Consider the following 21,281-nt stretch of genomic DNA (forward strand, 5'->3'; position numbering starts at 1 on the left):
AGAACGTGTGCCCCAGCAGGTGCATTAGGCTGGAATCACTAGTTCCTAGGCTTCTGCGGTTCCTGACAAGTGAATCTCTCTCTCTCTCTCTCTCTCTCTTTTTTTTTTTTTTTTTTGCAGAGTTCTTAAAATAAAAGACAGTGCCGCTTTATTTTACCAAATAAGATATTAAAGTAAACAGTATTATCTAGTCAGACCATCATTTCATTATATGCCATTCATATTTTAACACCAAAAAATGCAAAATCTAAGACTGCTAAAATTGAATACATTTAGCTTCATAAAAATTTGCTATGTGTTCTTCTTTTTAAAATGTCACTGCAGACAGTGAAAACTTAGTGGTAAGGTGTTACATTATGAATAAATCAGTGTATCAACACGTAGGACAGGAGGAAGGAAGAAGGGACCCCGGTGTTAGACAGCAGACATATGGATCCCTTCTGGGAACGGGGAGCAGGTGACCAAAGGGACCCTTTCTTTAGCCCTCAGAGTCTGTGTGTCTCTGACTCACTCTAGAGCTGGAAGCTCAACCCAAATTTGTCTCCACGGTTGATATTGCGTGTCTTTGAATATGCCCAATCACACTTTCCACTGAAATGGCCAAGAGAAGGCAGTCTCTGGCGAGCGTCAATCCTCCCTAAGGGGCTTTGTAAGGGGCCTCTTCTAGCTTGAGATACCTAGCTTGGTGTTGAACTCTCACCCTCAAAGGGTTTAGAAAACTGGCTTGGTCAGAGCCCTATGTGCAGACGCTGGATCCCTAGAGGGTAGGCCCTAGCACTCAGCACCCACTGAGCAAACAACTGAGATGCCTCGGCCAACAGGTCCCCGGGGCCCAGCCAGCAAGTGGCAGAGTTGGAAAATATTTACCAGAGACGACTGGATGGAACCCACTGCACACTGACACCCAACAAGCTCACCTTCCTGGGAAAAGAGGTGAGTTTTTGTGGCCCACTGGCTGGGAGAAAGGCGAGAGGGAGCAGAGGAGAATGAAGAGCAGAAGGTCCTGAAGGCAGAGATGGGGGTTCACGGTACCCAGGATGGAGGGGTGGGCAGACAGGTTCACTCCAACTGTCCATCAATCCATTTACTTAGGAAACACTTAGCAAATGTCTGCTCTGCGCCAGGCACTGCTCTACTGTAATCAATACAATATAGATCCTTTCCTTAAATATTTCTCAGTCTGGTGGAGGAGGGGCAGACCCACACAGATATAGGAGGCAGAGGAAATGGTCCTAGAGGGCTACCTGGAACACAGGACATTTGAGCTGAGTTTGGAAAGATGAATGAGAGCCTGGCAGGTGATGGGGAGGGAGGGTGCAGGTAGGGGCCAGTGTCAGGGCTCAGTCAATGTGGAGCGGAGATGCCTCCCTCTTCCTCTGCTCCTCCCTACCTTTAGGACACTTCCATCATTTCAAAGAGGATTTCCATTGCTTCTTACAGGCACCTGGGCAGTACTTGGAAGTGCTTAGGACCTGGGAAGGAAGGGGCCTGGATGGAGGCCTCCAGTGAGGTTGGACTCCCCTAATCTTGTTCCTTCAGGGCCCTCCCCACGCAGGAAGGGGCAGCCTGCCCTGAGAATGCCGGGACCCTGCTGAGTGGCTAGATCCTGGGCAAAGTCCCGAAAGCCAGCTCCTGCTGCTCCCCACCCTGCTTTATGCCAGAAAACTGTCCATAGCTCCCAGGCCTCAGGCAAGGCCAGGCTTGGGGGAGTGCCCTGCTAGCCAGGAAGCTGTCCTCTGTGCCACCAGGCCAAGAGTAAGGGAAAGCACCAAATCCTCAGAAAGGAAGTTGGTTCTGGTTCACTTCTGAGAGGAAGGGACTCCTTGTCTCTGCGCAGCTGCACTATCTCCCTCTCCCAGTGGTGTTAACCCTTTCTGGCCTGGGGGCTCTTACCCTAGCGGCCATTCCTCTTGGTGAGGAAGGGAAAGAGCAAATATTAACCTCTGGGAGTCAAGTCATCCATGTGAGAGTCAAAGGAACACAGAATACTGGTTCCCAAAGCAGGGGTTGCAGCCCAGGGATAGGCGCACGGAAGCACTCCGCCACTGGCCCCTGCAGGAATCAACATTACCCCCAGGGTCTGAGTGTCCAGATGTTTCTGGGCCTCAGTTTACCAGCTGCCTGAATGGCCTTCAAAACCCATTTCCAAGCCCTCAGATGAATCCATCCACAGTGATGGGGGTAAAGTTTAAGAATTTCCCTGCTAGGATCACCCACTTTCTTTGAGAAGACATCATCAGGGGAAAAGTCAAATTAATATATAACTCACTTTAAGCAAACCCTGTGATATTTGACTCCAACTGACCTAAAAGGGCATTCGTTGTTGTCTGAAAACATTCAGTTAATATTTCTTTAAATAGCAGTCTCTCAGTGAAGAAAAGTTAAGATTTCGTTTATAAAGCTTTAACTTGTGTACGCGGTGTCGGGAACCACCCTTTTAGGTATGGTGAGGCATGCCTGTGTTTACCTGGACACCTGGTATACTTATTATTCCTCTGGTAATGGGCTGGGTCAGGTTCAAGGGCACAGGGAAGAGCATTCAGAGGAAGGCCAGCAGTTGGAGGGAGTCTGAGCAGAACTGCCACCTGGAAAAAGGTGACGCTCACGCCTCCAGGGCCTCCCAAGGGCAGAGCTAACAGGAAGGGCAACCTGGAGCCAGGCTGATGTGAAACAGGACAGCTGGAACCAACACTGCGGCAACAGCAACTGTAGCCCAGTTTATTGAGCGTTTACTGTGTCCCAGAGGGTCTACACTCAAGTTCTCACTGACTCCTAATTATTTACTCCTCCTAATATTACTATTAGGTTGGTGTTACTATTTCCCTCCATTTTACAGAGGCAGCAACTGAGGCTTGGGGAGGGTGAGAAACCAGGTTTCACAGCTCCTGTTGGCAGAGCTGAGATTCAAATCCAAGGTCTGCGTGACCCCAGAGCCGGACCTCTGAGCACTACACCGTCCTCCAAGCCTAAAACCAGACACCCTGCAGTGGTCCTCGCCAGCAATGTCTGCGGAGAAAATGTTAAAAGATGCCAACGCAGGGGAGGGGCTGCCAAGAAAGAAAAACAAAACAGGATGTGAACCAGGCAGTTGGGACCAAGGGGATTCTAGCGGCCTGCGGGGAAGACAGAGGGGACTGTTGACACTGCATCTGAACACAGAGGCCCAGGGGTGATGGGGACAGCCGCTTAGTGGAACAATCTGGATTTGGAGACGACAGACGAGGGAGTGCTGGACACAGTGCCCGTCATCAAGTAGGCACTGAATAAAGGTAAACTGAATAAACCCCAGCTCTGCCACTCAGTTGAAATCACTTTCTCATGCTGAGCCTCTGTTCCCCGGTCAAATGAGGATGACAACACTCGCTCTACACAGCTGTTGTGAGAGCTGAAACCTATTGGCTTAACAGGGTCGCCTGTCCTGTTGTGGAGCAGAGGGGGACGTGAAGTGGGATGTGGCCCGGGAGGGAACTGAGCAGGGACTTAGAAGCAGCTCCTGGGCTCTGAGAGCAGCCTCCAAAGCCTGGACTAGGGGAGGGAAGTTTGAGGTGGAAAAGCTGATTTTCCGCTGCAGCTGTGATTCTGAGAGAAGGAGACTCTCCTGGTTCCTGGAGCTGCCTGGACAGCCCTCTGACTGGGGGCAAAGAGAAAGCCAGGTCCCACCCCTGCCCTGCAGGTACACACATATGCAAACACTCCTCTCCTCCCTGCATTCTTCTCACGCACAGGCCCAGGGAGGCGCTTCTCCTCCCGGGGCGAGGGGAACCCTCTGGGTGGGAGCCCTGCTTCACCCCACCCTTTCCCTGGCAGCCTTCCCCGAGCCTGCAGATAGCATCTCTACCATGCAAGCTGACAGGCCCCAGCCGTGAGAGGTCTGCGGGAGTCACTGTGAGTGAGAGGGCTCGGGACCTGTGGAAAAGTACCGTGCAGATGTCAGTGAGGGGCTCCGGGCAATTTGTGGTCACATTGATTTGCAGGATCTCTCTGTCTCTCTCAAAAGCAGCCTGTGACAGTGTAGAGTCAGACAGGCCTGTTGTATAGAGGAGCTCCACCTCGGCTAGATTACTTAGCCTCTCTGAGCTACATTCTCTCCAGCTGTAAAATGGGAATAACAATGCTTACCTCACCGGGCTGCCATAAAGATTAAGTAATATCAAATAAGACATGACTCTATGTAAAGTGCCTGGCACACCCCATCATCCTTGGTTTGAATCCTGGTTCCAAGCAAGTCCCTTGACCTTTCTGAGACTTAGTTTCCTCATCTGTAAAATGGGGATTCCAAAAGCTACTCCTCCAGGTTGCTGTAAGGTTTAAATGAGATACTGAATGTGAAGGGTGTGGCCCAGTGCCTTTAAACTCAGGGCTGAATAAATGGTATTAACTTCTGTCACTGGGGCCAAATCCAGTTTCGTTTTAAAGACCCCTGCTCCAAAGAGACTCCTGCATGAGATGGGGGAGAGCTGGCTCTGATTTTAGTCTCACCAGAGTCTATATCCACCAAAGGCAACTCACTAAAATCTCCAAAGAAAACCCACTTTTGGATCCCTGCAGAATCAGGGAGCGGTTCTGAAGCTTTCCTCTTCCTCTTGTGTCCTCACTGCTCTCTACCCACACCTGAGCGGAGAGGAACGTTCGGTCTCCACTCCCATTCCAGAGGCACCCCCGGGCTTCCGTCTGTATTGGAGCCTGTGTGTGCTAGGCCCACACCCCATGCCCCGAGGGGCTTTGTGTTGGTGTGGAGGGCAGTTGGATAAACCAGGGTGTTCTAGGGATAGGAAGAAGCCCCGAGAAGCCCCAGCTGCTCCCATTCCTAGCTGCTTCTCACAGTCCTGCTCTCAACAAGGTTCGGTCCATCCATTACTGGGGCTGCTGTCCAGGCCATACACAGGAGACAATTGACATCTGAGCCTCGGGCCAAAGAACTGAGCATGGCTGGCAAAGGAGGACAACTTCCCACCTCTTTAAAAGCAAAGATGCTCACCAGTTGCTTCCCACCCAAGCTTGGGGTGGGTGGGGAGGCGTAGATTGAGAGATCATAGATCTCAGAACAAAACCACCTTTCTAGTAGCATCCACAGCCCACGTAAACTGTGCAAGCCCAGTGTAGCAACCATCCAGGAAGGGAAGGGGAGGAGAAAATGATGGGTCCTCATACACCAGACAGTAATGGCAGCTAATACTTACTGGTCGATTACTGTATGTCAGAGCCTGTTCTAAGTTATAGATCTTCACTGTAATTAAACCTTACAACACGCCTGGAAAGTAGGCACTAGGACGGTTCTCATCTTCGGATGAGGAATGTGAGACGCAGAGAGGTTGATCCAATACGGGCAATGGGCTCAACCACTCCTTGGAACCATCTCGTCCAAGATGAGCAGTGCCAAGGAGTGGGAGAACCATGGGGGCTGGCTTTAAATTCCCCACTTCTGCACGGAGCGATTGTGGGAAAATTCCTTAAGCCCGCAGTGCCTCAGTTTCCTCATCTATAGAATTGGAATGATCCCAGCTCCCCCACAGGGCTGCTCTAAGTATTAAATGGAACAGTAAATAATAAGCATATTGCACACAGGGCCCGCACACAGGCAGGATCCGATAAATATTACTATTGCTATATTATCTTGACTACAATGGGGAGATCACTTTGGAGAAAGGAATCATTTTTATCTCACCAGTCATCTCCTGCCTGAAAATTCTGCTCCACGTTTACCTAGTCATTCAATAAGCCCAGATTACTCCCTCCTGAGGCAGTGCATAGCCCTTGTTCTGACATTTTAAGGAATTTTTCACACCTGTCTCTCTGTTGGGTAGCAAGTAAGTTCTCTGAAGGCAGGTCTGTGTGTGTCATATGGGGGTGCTTTTTCCCAGTGCCAGGGGACCTCCATTTCCCACAGCCTTGTCTTTCTGAGTGGAAGGATCCTCTCACCCTTTGCCTCCTGGTAGAAGTGACCTATGTCCCCGGAAGGTCTAGGTCAATTGTCCTCAGGAGGGGGGACAGCAAACCTGGAAGTCGTTCTCTGAAATCTGTGGGGTGTTTCTTCCAGTGTCAATAATTAGGAGGTTCTATTTGCATTTACCAGGCAGAGGGCAGGAGACAGTACCAAACAAGAGACCCTTGTTCGTGTCCCGTACAACTCTCAAGTGCCCACCGGACATTTGTATCAGTAAATAGCCTGCCTACAGTCACATGCGCCTAGGACCCAATGCCAGTCCTTATGCAGGCAGCATCTTTCGCACTCTTTTAATAATATGCACTGACTTTTTCCAAGGATGCCATTTTCTGTGTAAACTGAGGAAAGATTATATTTTATTTTGTTTGGAAGTTTACCAAGAGTTGTTTAACATTTTGGAAAATCATGGTTTTGAGCTGCCAATATAGTATACTATACCTGTGTGCGTCACATTCATATAGGTGCAAGCACCCTATGATCTCATGAAACCCTCCAGGGGAGTGCGCCCAAGGATTTACTTGTGAAATACATATTATTAAATTTGAAATCATTTTTCATTCTCCTGTTATTCAAATTAGAGTATCTTACCAATTTTCAAATATGGTTTCTATAAATTTCATTCTAGAATATTAAGGGGGCTTTACAGAATCCTTGTTACAAGGGACACAAGATCTGATAAGGCTGAGAAGTGGGTGTGTGTGATCTGGCCCCTTCTGGGACCTGCCTGTTGGCTAGGAGGGTACTTTAAGGTCTGTTCTCCACCAGCTACCTGTGCCGGGGTGGATGTATTTAATTCTGGAGCAAGGTCTTTGAAAGTCCATTGTGGCTACACATCAAAACCATGTCCCCACTGCAGCTCTAGCTGTCAGGCTCCTGTATCTATTTTTTTTTAAATTGCTTTGGTACCTTGGAGGGGGAAAAACAGAGGGGTGTTACATACCAACATTCCAAAACCCAACCCCACTGCTTAGCGCTGAGCAAAATGTGGTTTGCTGACTCGTCAACCTCTTCTCTTAGTCTGCTGGTCCACCCCCAGTAATCCTGCCTCCACCTGGAAGTGTAGGACCAGAAGCTGGATCTTGAAGCTGAGGACTGAGAGTTTCGCCAATCTTAATTCTCACCCTCTACGGTCTTTCACGGGGCCTTTCTCCCTTAGGCTTCCTGCATCCACTAACCCTGGCTCTATCCATCTGCCCAGCTTCGTTAGACTCCCTGAACCAGCCCCATGGACATTACTACAGTGCGGGAGTGCTCCCTCTCCTCCGCTGCCTCTGCTGCATTTTCCCACCAGCTGGGAGCTCCTGTGGGCAGGGACCATGTTCTGGCTTGTCACTACCCAGCCAAGCACAGGTTGTCGAACTAAATGGTCAAATGCATCAACTAGTTCCCGCCCTCTGGCGCTCAGCTCCTGAGGTGATGGCTCTCAGGCTGCTCCCTGGGCGCCTGGGGGAGGGGCTCACTCTGCCATCACTGCAGACCCTCACTTGGTGGCTTGAGAGTCTGGTCCTGCCTCCCCTGTGACTCCATCATGGGTCTCCCTGAATAAGCCTCTCCATCATTCAGAATCCTTAGAGACCTTTACTTAGACTGCATTTCATTGACTTTAGAGAAGATGCCCCATTGACCTGATTAAACGCTACAATCAATGCATGCTGGGAGCGACCAGAGAAACAAAGTAGTTCGTAGGCAAGAAAACGAGGAAGGAAAACTCCATTTGATTCAAAATTAAATGCTCTATGGGGGCAAGTGGAGCCACTGCTCTGAAGTGGATGATATGGGTGTCCCGAGAGAGGTACAGGAGAGCCATGTGTCGTGGGGGCAGGTGAGCTAAGAACACTGCTAGGTCTGGGGCAGAGACAGCATCCCAGGCCACTGGCTCTCAGCTTTGCGGGCAGGAAGCTCAGGGACAAAGACACCTGTTAGCCTGCCCCAGACTCTCTACTGGCCTCAGAGAACTTTTCTGAAGGCTTCTAGCAACACAGAATTTAATAGCATAGATGGAGACATTGCTCTGATGTGTCTGGTGGACACCCACGGCCCTGGGTGACAAAGGGCCCAGAAGTCACCAGGACAGAGCAGGGTGCGGTTGCCCAGCTGTGCATCTGTCATTGTGGGCTCTCCAAGCCCCTTTAAGCCAATTCTACTTTCTAATGTTCTTCTGAAGTTAGCTGTTGGTCCAAAGAGCAGGAGATGGAAACAGAGAAACTCTGTGACCAGGAGGCTGTCCCTGGGGTTCCTGACCTCGCTGACAGGGCACTCAGCCCTCCCTGCCTCTCAGAAGAGCCCTTCTTCTCTTCTAGGCTAACCTCTCCACCCCTGTACTCTCTCTTCTGTCTCCTATACAGCATCTCCTACCTCTCCCCAGGCCCGCATCCCACCAGGATCCCTCATCCCCCCAAACCTTTTTCTTACACTGTCTCCATATTAGGCCAACATCTCCATCCCTTTATCATCAAGTTCTCAAGTCCTTGTCTACATTATTCCTTTTTTTTTTAATTAAAATTTTTTTTTACCGAAGAGAAATATTTGCAAAATGATGTGACTAACGAAGGTTTAACTTCCAGAATATATAAACAGCTCATACAACTTAATAACAAAAAAAACAAACAACCCAATCCAAAAATGGGCAGAAGACCTAAACAAGCAATTCTCCAGTGAAGACACACAAATGGCCAAGAGGCACATGAAAAAATGCTCACTATTGCTAAATTATCAGAGAAATGCAAATCAAAACTACAGTGAGTTATCACCTCACACCAGTCAGAATGGCCATCATTAAAAAGTCCATCAATTCTTAACCTCTCCTCACCCCTCAACTGCATTTGCTCTCACCATGGACACTAGAGATGCTACCGTGAGGCCATCACTGCTCACGGCACTGCCAAACCGTGACCGCTTTCAGCGTGGGCTCCGCAGTGTGGGCTCTGCCTGCTCTGATGCTGTCTGCTATCCTCACCTTCATGAAAATCTCTCCTCTGTGGGTGTGGTTCTCCTCCTGTCCCTTTAACTGCTCATTCTTAGTCTCACCTATGGGTACCCGCTCCCCAGGCTGTCTCTCCCATGTTCCTTCTCCTCCAGGTCCACCCTGGGTTCTCATCCCCAGTCTGCACAGCCTCCCTGCGTGATCTCCTGACCTCCCATCACTTCAGTTAACACTATTTGACAGTGACTTCTCAGTTTGAGTCCTGACCTGTCTGCTGGGCTCTAGATCCGAATTTCTTATCGTATATTGAGCATCTATAGCCCATTATCTGTCCTTCCTCCTCCTCCCATCGTCTGGACAAACTGGCTCCACCTCATGTCCTCTTGATCTCTGGCTGCAGTCCCACTAATGCTCAGCATCCAAGCTAGAAACTTACGAATCATGCCTGACCTTTCCCCGTCTTCCTGTCCACACCAACCTGTTGCCAAAATCCTTCTGATCTTATACCAGAAATATCCCTTGAATCTGAGTCTCTCCATGCCTTCTGACATAGGAATAATAATGGCAACATAGGAGTCATAACAGCAAATGCCTCTACAGTATGCAGGTCCTCGACATTGTCTTAGAGGTACATGTGTGCGCATGCGTGCACACACATACACACACACTCACAACAGCCCTGTGAGAGATGGACCATTATTCTCTCCACCTTACAAGTGAGGAGATTAAGGAGCATAGACGTTGAAGAACTTGCCCAAGGGCCACCAGGTAGTGTTGAGACCAGGATTCAAACCCAGGCCGTCTGGCTCTACGTTTGTGTGCTTAACCCTTCTCCTTGGCATTACCCACTTCCTCCTACCTCAATGGCATCCCACCAGGCCTCGCCTGTATCGGTCCTTCATTCATTCTTCCTCCCCTCCTCACCCAAACCCCCTTCTAATGCTCTTCCATTAAATGAAATTGGTTATGCTTGAAAACGCCTAGTGGCTCCCTACTGCCCACAGGATAAAATGCAGGCTTCTTCGCTGGCCATTCCAAGTTCAACGTAATCTGACCCGGCCTCATCTCCAACATCACATCCAGTGCTGATCTTCCCAGAGTTCCCTTTTACAACAGTGAGCTTCACTCCAGTGTCTCCCATGCCTGGAATATTCTTGCTGCCTGTTTCTGCCAGTCGAACTCCCTACTCTTCCATTGTCACCCACTTTGGACAACATCTCTTTGGTGACACTGTCGGGCAGCATCCCAGAGCTTGGTACTCGTACGTCTCTTACAGAATTCCCTGCAGAATGCATTGCAATTTATCTTCTTACAAATGACACGTTCTATCCAGCTCTTAGGAATGACTAAATATTCAAAGAGTGAATGGTTGGCCCCAGATCCAGCCTGCTGAGTCCTTCTGTCTCTGCCCCTTAAATTTCAAAGAGTCCTTTCACTGGATCACACAAGATCATAAAGGCTGGAAAGATTCCATGTGACACATTCTTCCTCACTCTCTACAGCTCGGGGTGAAGAAATGGACACTCATCCCCATTTCACTTCAAAGAAAAACATGAAAGGAAAGTGGAAGTCAAACCAAACAGAACACAGCATGAGAAAATTGAAGGGACCGTACCATACACACTGCAGGGGACTTAGAGATGATCTCATGCAAACATCTTCATGCTATCATAAGGAAACTGAGGCCCAGAAAGGAGAAGAGGATTGTGTAGAGTCACAGCAGCACTGGCACACAGGCCTTCTGACTCCCTGTCCAGGGATCTGGGCGTAACTTGTTGCCTCTTAGCTCTGTCTTCTCTTCCCTGGGGACTGAGGGTGGCCCAGCTTCTGGGCTCATGGGTCGTCTCACAATTATCTCCCAAACAGGCTCAGGCTGCTTTCCTGGGACCAGGAAATGAACAGGTTCAGCATGAAACTTCCTGATGAACCAACTTCCCTTGTTCCTGCAACCTCAGGATGGCAGATCACCCAGAGCCTGACTGCAGTTCCCAACTGCACCCACTGGCTTGGGGCCTTCCAACCTGAGCATCCCCAAGGGCAGCGGCTCATCCTTGGCTCTCCTGTGACTGCCACCTGCTTCACTGTATCAGACACCGAGGCTGCTCTGATACAACACTCTTTCCTCCCCTCCCCACGCCCTCCACCTCCTGTTCCCTCCTAGTTAGTCACGGTGAGGTCACATTCAGCAGCTGGCTCCCAGGCCTCTCCCTAGGGACAGGGGGAGGGAGCTGAGAGATTGCAGAGGAGGGTGCGGCAAGGCATCATGGGAAACAGAAGCTCTGCAGCCAAAGAGATGTGGGTTCAAGTCCTGGCTCTGCCGGGTGACTGATCGTGTGACCTTCGGCAAATTACTTAATATCTCAAACCTGTTGCCAAATAAGGTGGCGCTGCCTGGGAGGCAATTTCCTGACCTGTATAAGGGGGACAGTCATGCTTGGTGTATAGCGAGAAGAAGTAAATGAGATAAACTGCCCAAGCACCATGCACAGAGCCTGGGGGTCTGCAGACGTGGGTTGGTCTCCCTCGCTATGAAGTGTGAGGGCATCACTGTCAACGCAGGGGCTTGAGAAGTCCTGGGTGCCCACCTGCAGGCCGGCAGAAACGGGACCCAAACCCAGGCCTTCTGACTCTGTTTCCAATTCTCACCTCTCTGCTGCACTCTAGGGCCCATTGTTGCTTCTTGCTTGTCTCCAGGTAAGACTTCCTTCTCCCCCAAATCCTCCCACCGGCTGCTTCTAATGTCACATCCTTTCCTAGCCTTCACTGCCCCGTCTTCCCACCAGCCTAACTTTTGTCTCCCTCCATCACCCTTCTCTTTACCCATCAACATCCATCCAGCCTGTAATCCACCCAACACCACCTTCCCCTGCCTTAAACCCTCCTCGGCTAACTTGAACCTCCCAACCTGGTTTCATTTAAAGGCACCAAGCTTGTGTCTACATTGTCCCGCTGACCTGGGTTGTGCCCTCCTTCCTGAGCTCTTTCTGTTCTGTTTCTCCTGTTTTGTCTTCTCTCTTTTTCTTTTAAATCAGGAGGTCCCTGAGAAGCCCAACCCTCCATCCTTTGTACCGCCATCAATTCCTTTATGCACAGCCAGTCCATGCAAACAGACTTGCCCAAGAGGCTGCTCAGCTTTGATGGGAAAAGAGCTGTTGCCTTAGACTCTGGACCACACCCAACATACAGCTAGTCCTGCATAGGTGCTGTGTCACCAGCTCTCTTCTGAGGGCATAGTGAAGAGGTGGCCCCAACATCAGATTATGGGTTGGAGGAGGGGTTGGATGAAAAGGCCCTTGAAAGGCCCCTTCCAATCCTGAAAGCTATGAGTCTATGAACAAGCACCCTTAAATTTGCCTTAATCTTTTTTGTGTCCCCCACATGTGATGTAATATAAGTGACCCCCCAAATCTATAGAATAAAGGCTTTCTTCTGAATGTCCTTACCTGCCTGTTGAAATCTAGGCCGTTTCGATCATTTCCTAGAAGAGATGAAAAAAAGAAAACATTAGCAGCTGGCAGGATTGGGTGAGACTGAAGTTCGAGGAAAATAGGATGTTGGGAAGGGCTCAGTCTCTATTTTGAAAAAGAACACTTGCCTCCTGCCCTGTGGCCAGACTCTTCCTGCTTATCCTGCTGCCTGGAAGAGTCCTTGGAAAATCTCCTTCAGGGAGGTAGGTAACCAGGGAAAGGGGAGACTGACTTGTCCAAGGTCACACGGTGTCTACTGGGATTAGAACTTGCTGCCCCAGAGTGCTTCTGCTGAGCTCCCTCAGACAGAGGCTGTGACACACACGTTCATGGAAAAGCAAGGAATGACCAGCCACGGATCCTAAAGTAACTATCGAAGGCAAGAAGCCCTTCTGCTATCCCAGCCCTCCAGAGGTGATGACACTTAAACCATGTCAGGTAGAGTAGACAGGTGTCACTCCTGTTTCCATCCCCCTCTCAACTTTCATTCTTTGTTTTGCTCATCTTTTTCCTTTCATAATAAATGTTGGGTTGAAAAAGTAAGTGTGTGCTTAATAGAGAAAACTCTTTGGTACAGAAAAGCATAAAGTGGCAAAAAAAAAAAAAGTCAATTTGTGGAGAGGTAGCTGTAATTAATATTTTTGTATATTTTATGGTCTTTTTTATTCTTGTTTTTCCTCATTCCACTCTATATAGATTTTTATTCTCATTTTTTCAATGAACATCATAAATCTTTCTCCTATACAATTAAGGAGCATCATAAATCTTTCTCCTATGCTTGCAAATATCATTTTTAATGGCTACATAATATTCCACTTATGGATATACCATAATTTGTTTAAACATATACCTATTATGAGGGAAATTGCTTCCATTCTTTGCTATAATTAAGTTTCCTATTCATACAGCTCTTTAGGGGAGGAGCTGCCAAACAATCTTCCTTTCTGCTCCATGAATTATTGGCTCTAGAATGTCAAGAAAATGATATTGAATACCATACACCCAGAGTCTAGCATGGAGCTTAGCACATAATAGGAGTTCAAATTATATTGGTTGAATGAATGAATACATGAACATGTGAATGAATTCAGACCCTTCAATCAGAAAATTCTTCTGCTTTCCATTGGTTTTTCAATAGCTTTGGAATGAAGTCCAACTTTCTCAGTACAACATATAATTCCCTGTGTGACTTGGTTTCTGCCTACCTTCGCTGCTTTGTGTTCTGCTTCTCAGGATCTCACCTCCCTCCCTCCCAGGTACCCTGTGCTCCAGCCTCACGGAATGCTCGCTCATGTCCAAACATGACACATTCTTGTGTTTCCAGGCCTCCATGCACTGTTCCCTTTTACAAAGTTGGTCCCCTTCCCCTCTGGTCCTGAAACCCTCTCTACCAGCCACATGGCACATGTCATGTCACTCCTTATTTGTCTGCACAATTCTCTCTCCCTCTAGTCTATGATCTCCTTGAAAGCCAGAATGATGAAATCCATTGTTGCATCCTCAGTGGCCACCACAGTTCCTAACATGGGTTGGAGGCTCAAGAAACGCCTGATGGATGAATGAATGGGATCCAAGAGAATCCTCTGGAGCTTTCACTTAAGCCCCCCTCCCTCTGCTGTGTTCTAAACGACGATGGGTAAGTGTGGCCCATGCCTGCACCATTGGTTGTGAGGCATCCCTAAGAGCAGCTAGGCCAGCAAGGTGACAAGAGAGACTGAGGGCTATGGGTGTCCGAGAAAGAGGAAACTGGAGAGACAGGAAGTCATCTCTGAAGAGCAGCCTGATTTTGAGATGAACTAAGACTAAATACGTAATCGGTGAGGGGAGCTAAAGATGGGAAGGGCCCACAGATTGAAAATAGTTGTGTTAGAGGGTAGACTTAAAGATAAAATAAATATTAGCATTTTGGGTCTTCATCTGTCTGGGTTGAGCATGAAGAAGAAACTGCTGCCTCAGGGGCATTTTCAGCACAGCCAGGATTCAGACACTTGTGATACAGACCCCAACACGAGCTGGAGACCCCAACACCACCAGGCCTGGGGCGTTGTGTGTGATTTTTACGCAATATCAATGTAAGACTACTAAAGGAGTATTTCTGAATAGCATTGGCTAATGGATTAAGAATTCTGTACAGTGCTAAGGCTTGGTGTGGCTGTAGACCAGGAACAGATTGTCATGAAATGCTGTTTCTTCTTCCTTTCCCTCCTCCAATTCATACGATGAATGTATTTCCAATACTTAGGTATTATTAAAACAAGTGACGCCTCTTCAGGAGGTATCCTGATCTGTAAGATCAGTTGTCTATACTGCAGTTTGACGTAATACTGCCTGAGAAGGAACCCCCCCCCCACCGCCATCGGTCCCTTAACGCCTCTTTCTCTGTGGCACGGTGAGGCCGCTCCTGTTGAAAGGTTGTAGTTTATAACCCCAGTCAGAGGTGAATAACTGATCTTTTTGCTGTTTCGAATGAAATTAATTTATGAGAAAAAATGAAATATAATAGAAATACAAGATAAATATAAAACTGCTTTTATATTTAAAAAAAAGTCTGTTCATGACATTGTAAAGGTGACCTAATAAGGAATAATTTTAAAATTTAACAAAAAAGCAAATTCATTCATTCCACAAGGATTTGCTAAATACACTCTCTGTACCAGGCTGTATTCGAGGCACTGAAAATACAACATTGGAAAAGACAGACAGAAGTCCCTGACCACATGGAGCTTTTTTTTCTGGTTGAGGAGACATAAAGGAATAAGAAACAAATATGTAATTTTGTATATATTTTTTAAACTTAAATTTTATTTTGTGGGGGGAGGTAATAATAATAAAGGTTTAATTAGGTTTATTTACTTACTTATTTTAGAGGAGGTACTGGGGATTGAACCCAGGACTTCATGCATGCTAAGCATGCGCTCTATCACTTGAGCTATACCCTCCCCCAACAAATATGTAAGTTTATTTAGAGGCAGTTACTGTGGGGAATAATGCTACATGGTCAAGGTAAGAGTGTGTCAGAGGCTGTTCATAAGCAGGGTCTGGGGAAGCTCGTTCCAGACAGCGGGATCTGGACCTGAGTGAGGCGAGAACAGGCTTGCCTGCAGAGGAACAGCAATGAGGCTGGCCCTGCGGGGGAGAAGTGGATGGGTGTATCCGGGACAGATGATGTGGATCTGGCAGGCAGGTTGTGGTGAAGATGTCAGCTTTCATGCAAAGGATATTGGGAAGTGATCAGAGGGCTCTGAGCAGAGGGGTGACACAGTTTGACCTACGTGCTTACACCTGCAGTGATCAGATGTAGAGGGGAGAGGTGGGAAGGGAGCACAACCAGGGGGCTATCAGACTGGGTCAGGGGAGGCAGGGCAGTGCCCAGGCTAGAAGGGCAGCCCTGGAGGGGGTGAGAAGGACCTGGATTTAGAATACATTTTGAATTGATAGCCGACAGGACCAGCTGATGGATGGAAGGTGGGGTGCACAGGAAGGAGCGGAATCAAGGATGATTCCTAAGGTTGGACTTTTTCCATAGAGAGAGTGGTGGCAACATCCCCCAAGATGGCGGAGACACAGGGAGGAGCAAGCAGGTGGTAGAAAATCAAAAGCTATGTTTGGGGACGTGTGAAGTGTGAGATGCCAATTAAATATCTCAGGAGAGGAGAGGAAATGAGTATGGACTCAGGAGAGGAAGTACAGGGTGGGTAGTTATCAGCCTAAAGGTGGTATTGAAGGATGTAGGACTTGATGAGTTTACAAAAGAACCGAGTCCAGATGAAGAAGAAGATGAAGGTCAAGGTTGGGAATGATAAGAAGGAGCCAGCAAAGGAGACTGAGAAAGAGTGGCTACTCAAGAGGGATGAAGCCCTGGGCAAGCATGGTGTCTGGGAGGCAAGAGAAGGTGTTTCCAGAAGGAGGTGATAAGAGACTCTTGAATAAGACCCAGAAAGGAAGAGAAACACTTGGGGGCCAAACCAGCCTGACTTGAAGGTCCTTAGGGTTGTGAACAATTTAAAAAGGTCTTTGCTTTTGATTTCTGTGATGCCTTTAGAATGTTGTTTGTGAGAGCCACAAAATGCAAACATGAACAAGCAGGTGTTCAGAGAGTAAGTTTAAAACTCACCAGTCAACAAAAGTGACAATTTCTCTTGCCCAGGAGTGTTTCCGTGGCCTTTCTCCAGAGGCCCCTCAGCATGAGGAAGCGCCTGCTGCACCTGGAGCCTGAAGCTGGGGTTCCCTGTTCTCTGTATCACTGCACCAGTATCACTGTCCAATCTTCCTAGAGTCCCAGGCTGACCACATGGCTGGCCTGGAGGCGCCTGGACCGGCCAGGGCCTCCCCTGGGGGACCAGCCCCATGACACCCCAGGAGAGCAGAGAGTGGCACTAGCTCAGCGCTGGACACTTAGTAAGGGCTCGGTCCCCCAGAGTGATTTCAGTTCTGATTCTGATTCCACTGCTAAGCAGGTCAGAGTGTTCTCAGGAGACATGGCTTTCCCCATGGCCTTTGGCCCATGAGAAGGAGCTCAGAGCACCTGGGGGTCTAGGTGGAGACACGGTGACATGGTCTAACAGAGGCATTAGCTCATTCCTGTTGAAATGTTGATTCTCTCTCCAGATCTGGCCGGGGGGAACCGTCTCAGCCCTCATTTTACTGCTGTTCTTCCTGCTTCTCTCCCATGGTCCACGGGACTAGTTCCACCTGGCACCTCTCCCTGCCCAGCCTACAGGGAGGTGGTGCCTGGGAACGCTGGACCCAGATCAGGCTCACAGGGGTTCTGCTGCTGCCCTAATGCTCTAGGTTGAGAGTTGACTGACGAGCCATTCCTAGGACTCAATTTATTCATCTCTGAAACAGGGAGGAAGGCAACCCTCTCTCCTAGAGAAGGGAAGGGATGCAATTACTATATTGTGGGAAATACTGATCCACTCTTACCAGAAACCTCTGTCCCTTTAAGGTATGGTGTGGAAGACCAACAGGCATCCTTGAAACAGTTCTGGACTTGTAGTTGGAGGATTAGGGCTCAAGTCCCAGCACCATCACTTCCAAGCTGTGTGACCTTGGTCAAAGCAGGAAGCTTCAGAGTGTGGGGCATCTCAAGGGCAAAATAAGGTCACAGTTCCAATCCCACCCACACTCCAGGAATACGATAAAGTTCAGCTGTAAGCTGGACACACTGTCCAGCAGGGCACTGGGCTCCAGATGTCCTGGCCACTCCTCAGTCAGGCTGAGCCTGCCTCTTTGTCAGGGATTTTGCACATGCTGTTCCCTCTGACTGGAATGCCCTTCCACCCCTTAGAAGGTAAGCACATCCTCTAAGACCCAACTCAAATGTCACATCCTCATGAAGCTTATCCAAAGCAAGAAGGGGATTTCCTCATCTGTGTTTGCACATCTTTTACTTATATCTCTTCCAGCATATACCACATATTTTAGAATCAGTGTTTTGTGTGTCTGTTTCCCTCATGAAATTGTGAGCTCCCAGAGATCAGGGTTATTATATCTTATTTCTTTTTGTACCCTAAAAGCCTAAAACAGTGTTTAACACCTAGTAGGAGCAGACTGACTATGTGTTTAACTGACCTAAATTACTAAGGAACTGCTGTGAAAACCAATCTTTTATTCAGATCTAAGAAACCACAGGCACTACCATCTACAGAAACCTGAACACATTCTATTTCCAAGTTGTGTCTCCCTCTTTGGAAGATGGCAGCCATCTGCAGGAAAAAAAAAAACCAAAATACAAACAAACAAACAAACCCAAAAAACAAAGCAGGACAGACACACATGGGGCAGGAGCATTATTTTTAGACCTGGAAGGACACTGAAGCCCAACCTCAGAGGAAAGCACCTTGGGGTGGTCACGCAGCCTCACAGACCCTAAATCTGGACTAAAGCTCTGAATTCTCAACTCTCATATTCACACAATTGTCCCAATAAACCCACCGCATCCAGAGTCCAACAATGAGAAAACCAAGCATTAGATTTTAATCAACAGTTTAAGCAAATAAACAGGGTAGATACTGATCAAATTCGGAAGTGCTTTTAAACAGAGCAGATTAATCCAGGCAACTAGATGACGCAATCAGGTTTAGAGAATATTTTGGTTGACTCTAGTAGGAGCCCCAAACCAACAAGATAAAATGTAACAGGAATAAGTGTAAACCCTGCCTTTAGGTTAAAAAATCAACTGTATGAATAAAAGATAAGGGAGGCTGAACTCTACACTTAGAAATGATTAAGGGGGCAAATTTTGTTTAAAGTGTATGTTTTATGTTTAAAATTTATGTTGTATGTTTTTTACCACAAAAAAAAAAGAAAAAAAGAATTTTTTTAAAATTAGGGAGGTCTGTTTTGACAAATAACTCTAACCCAGAAAGCTACTTTTCTTCTTCATACTGGGTGATCAACTTACGTAGTCAAATTGCACAAAAGCATCCCCTACCTTTAAGACCATCTGCTGCATGTGATCTGGCAATCCTACTCTACGTACACATCCAAAGAAAATGAAAACAGGATGTCGAAAAGCTATCTTCACTTCCCTGTTCACTGCAGCATCAGTCACTATAGCCAAGATAAGGAACCAACCTGTGTCCATCAACAGATGAATGGATTAAAAAAAAAAAAAGTGATAGAAACACACTGGAATATTATTCAGTCATAAGAAGGAAATCCTGCTATTTGTGACAATGTGGATGGACCTTGAGGGCATCATGCTAAGTGAAATAAGCTAGACAGAGAAAGAGAAATACTACAAGGTATCACTTATCTGTGGAATCTTTAAAAAAAAAAAGACAAACTCATAGAAACGGAGAGTGGTAATGTGGTTGCCAGAACTGGGGGTGGGGGTGGGGTGCAGAAATAGGGAAAAGTTGACCAGAAGGGTACAGACTTTCAGCTATAAGATGAATAAGGTCTGAGGCTCTAATATATAACACGGTGACTGTAGCCGATAACACTGTATTGTATAATTAAAATTTGCTAACAGAGTAAAACTTAAATGTACTCTCTCACATACAAAAAGCTAAATATAGAGGTGATGGATATATTAATTAATTAGACAGTAGGAATTCTTTCAGAATATATGCACATATCAAATCGCATGATGTACACTGTAAATATCTTGCAGTTTTATTTATCAGTAATACCTCAATAAAGCTTAAAAAAAGACTATGTGCTACAATGTGGAACATGATGAAGAGTTTTTTCAAAAATACCAGTAGCCAACCTTTAGCTAGAACAACAGAAATAATCTCAGTGAATACAGACAGTGATTAAAAATTCAGGTATACACAATTTAAGATATTTGACCATCAAAATATGTATACTCCCTTAAAAAAAAGTTTCTTCTGTACAGCACAGGGAACTATGTTCAGTATCTTGTAATAACCTTTAATGAAAAAAAATTGAAAATGAATATATGTATGTATATGCATGACTGGGGTAAGGTGCTGTACATCAGAATGGATACATTGTAACTAACTGTACTTCAATTAAAAAAACTATACTCTATATTTTACATTTTCAAAGAGGTTAAATCTTCTAAAGAAATATAATATACCTCCCTCCCCAAAAAAGAAAAACAAAAACATAAAATGACTCTCATTTCTGTTTGTTGGCAGACAGTATTTAGAAATAAACACTGTAGTTTCTTGTGGGTGGTGGGGGAAAGATGGGGGGGGCGCTGGTGTTAGATATCTCACGTGAAAAAGAAACAAAAAAGGGAGCATTTTAGCTGACTGAAGTTCAATTTTGTCCAGAGTGTGCTGCGTATGTGTGGTGTAGCTTCTTAAAAAGGTGCTGCTAACCTGTGCGTTAACAGACATGCAGAGCGTTGCAGATCTCTGCTGAAAGCATCACGCCCAGTTCAGGGTACCATTTTTTAAAAGGGACCCTGATGAACTGGGCCATAGAGCATGAGGACCAAGATGGTAGGGGACCTAGATGTCACACCAAATGAAGGAAGGATGTTTAGCCTAGAGAAGAGAACACTTGCCTTTAGATCAAACCTTCTTTCTAGGATTACCATGAGAAGTAAATGAGATTCATTTTGTTAAGTGTGATAACAGAATTGTGGTTAAGAAGGGAAATGTCTCATGTTTTAGAGATGCATACTGCCATATTTAGGATTGAAATGTTATAATTTCTATAATTTACAAGAAAATATTCCAGTGACAGGAGTGGCAGAAATTTGACGGTTGTTGGGAGTAGGTAATGAGTATATGAGGGCTCATTGGTTTAGGGTCTACTTTTGTGTGTGTCTGGGGAAACAAGTTAAAAATCAAATATTTTCCCCCTAAAATGGATGAAACAAATACGGCAAGATGTTAACAATTATTAAATCCAGGTGATGGGTATATGGCTGTTTATTAAGCTGTTTCCTCTCTTTTCTGTATGTCTGAAGTTTTTCAAAATAAAAAATTTTAAGGCAGTTCAATGAGGGAACATTTGAAAACACTTGTCACAGTGCTTGGCGTATAGTAAATGCTTAAGTAAATGTTAGTGGACTTTTCCTTCCTCCCCAAACATTGGCATGGATGTGAAGCAGGCTTAGCCTGCAGATCCAAACAGTAGAACAAGAGCCAGTGGAGGAGGCTGTTGGGAAGCCGGCCTCACCTCAGTATAAGAAGGAATTTTGTAAAACGTGGAATTGTCCAGCAGTGAGACCTACCATTTCACATCAACTGAGCTCCCCATCACTAGGAATATTCAAGCAGAGTTTGCTTATTTCAGGGATGTTAAGAGTGATTTTTGAATTGAGGGGCAATTTGATCACATCACGACGGGGATCTCAGATGATCTCAGGGGACTGAAAATCCCTTCTATCTCTGAAGTTTTAGGATTCAATGCAGCTGATTGAAATGCACCAGGGCTTTTCCCTCCCAGAAGCTGATCACCGTCTGCAGCATCTGCAGACGGAGGCACAGGGAAGACAAAAAAACTCTTACCATTTCCC

At 46.8% G+C, this 21,281-nt stretch overlaps 1 protein-coding gene across 1 annotated transcript in view; it reads right to left on the minus strand.

The window, feature by feature from the left end:
- The window catches only part of POU2F3 (POU class 2 homeobox 3), a 74,251-nt gene that overhangs the window by 33,245 nt on the left and 19,725 nt on the right, over positions 1-21,281 (minus strand). The window contains 1 exon segment of the mRNA XM_032472372.1: positions 12,311-12,345. The gene's annotated coding sequence lies outside the window, so the exon portion shown is untranslated.

The sequence above is a fragment of the Camelus ferus genome, chromosome 33 (genome assembly GCF_009834535.1).
Source record: "Camelus ferus isolate YT-003-E chromosome 33, BCGSAC_Cfer_1.0, whole genome shotgun sequence".
NCBI lineage: Eukaryota > Metazoa > Chordata > Mammalia > Artiodactyla > Camelidae > Camelus > Camelus ferus.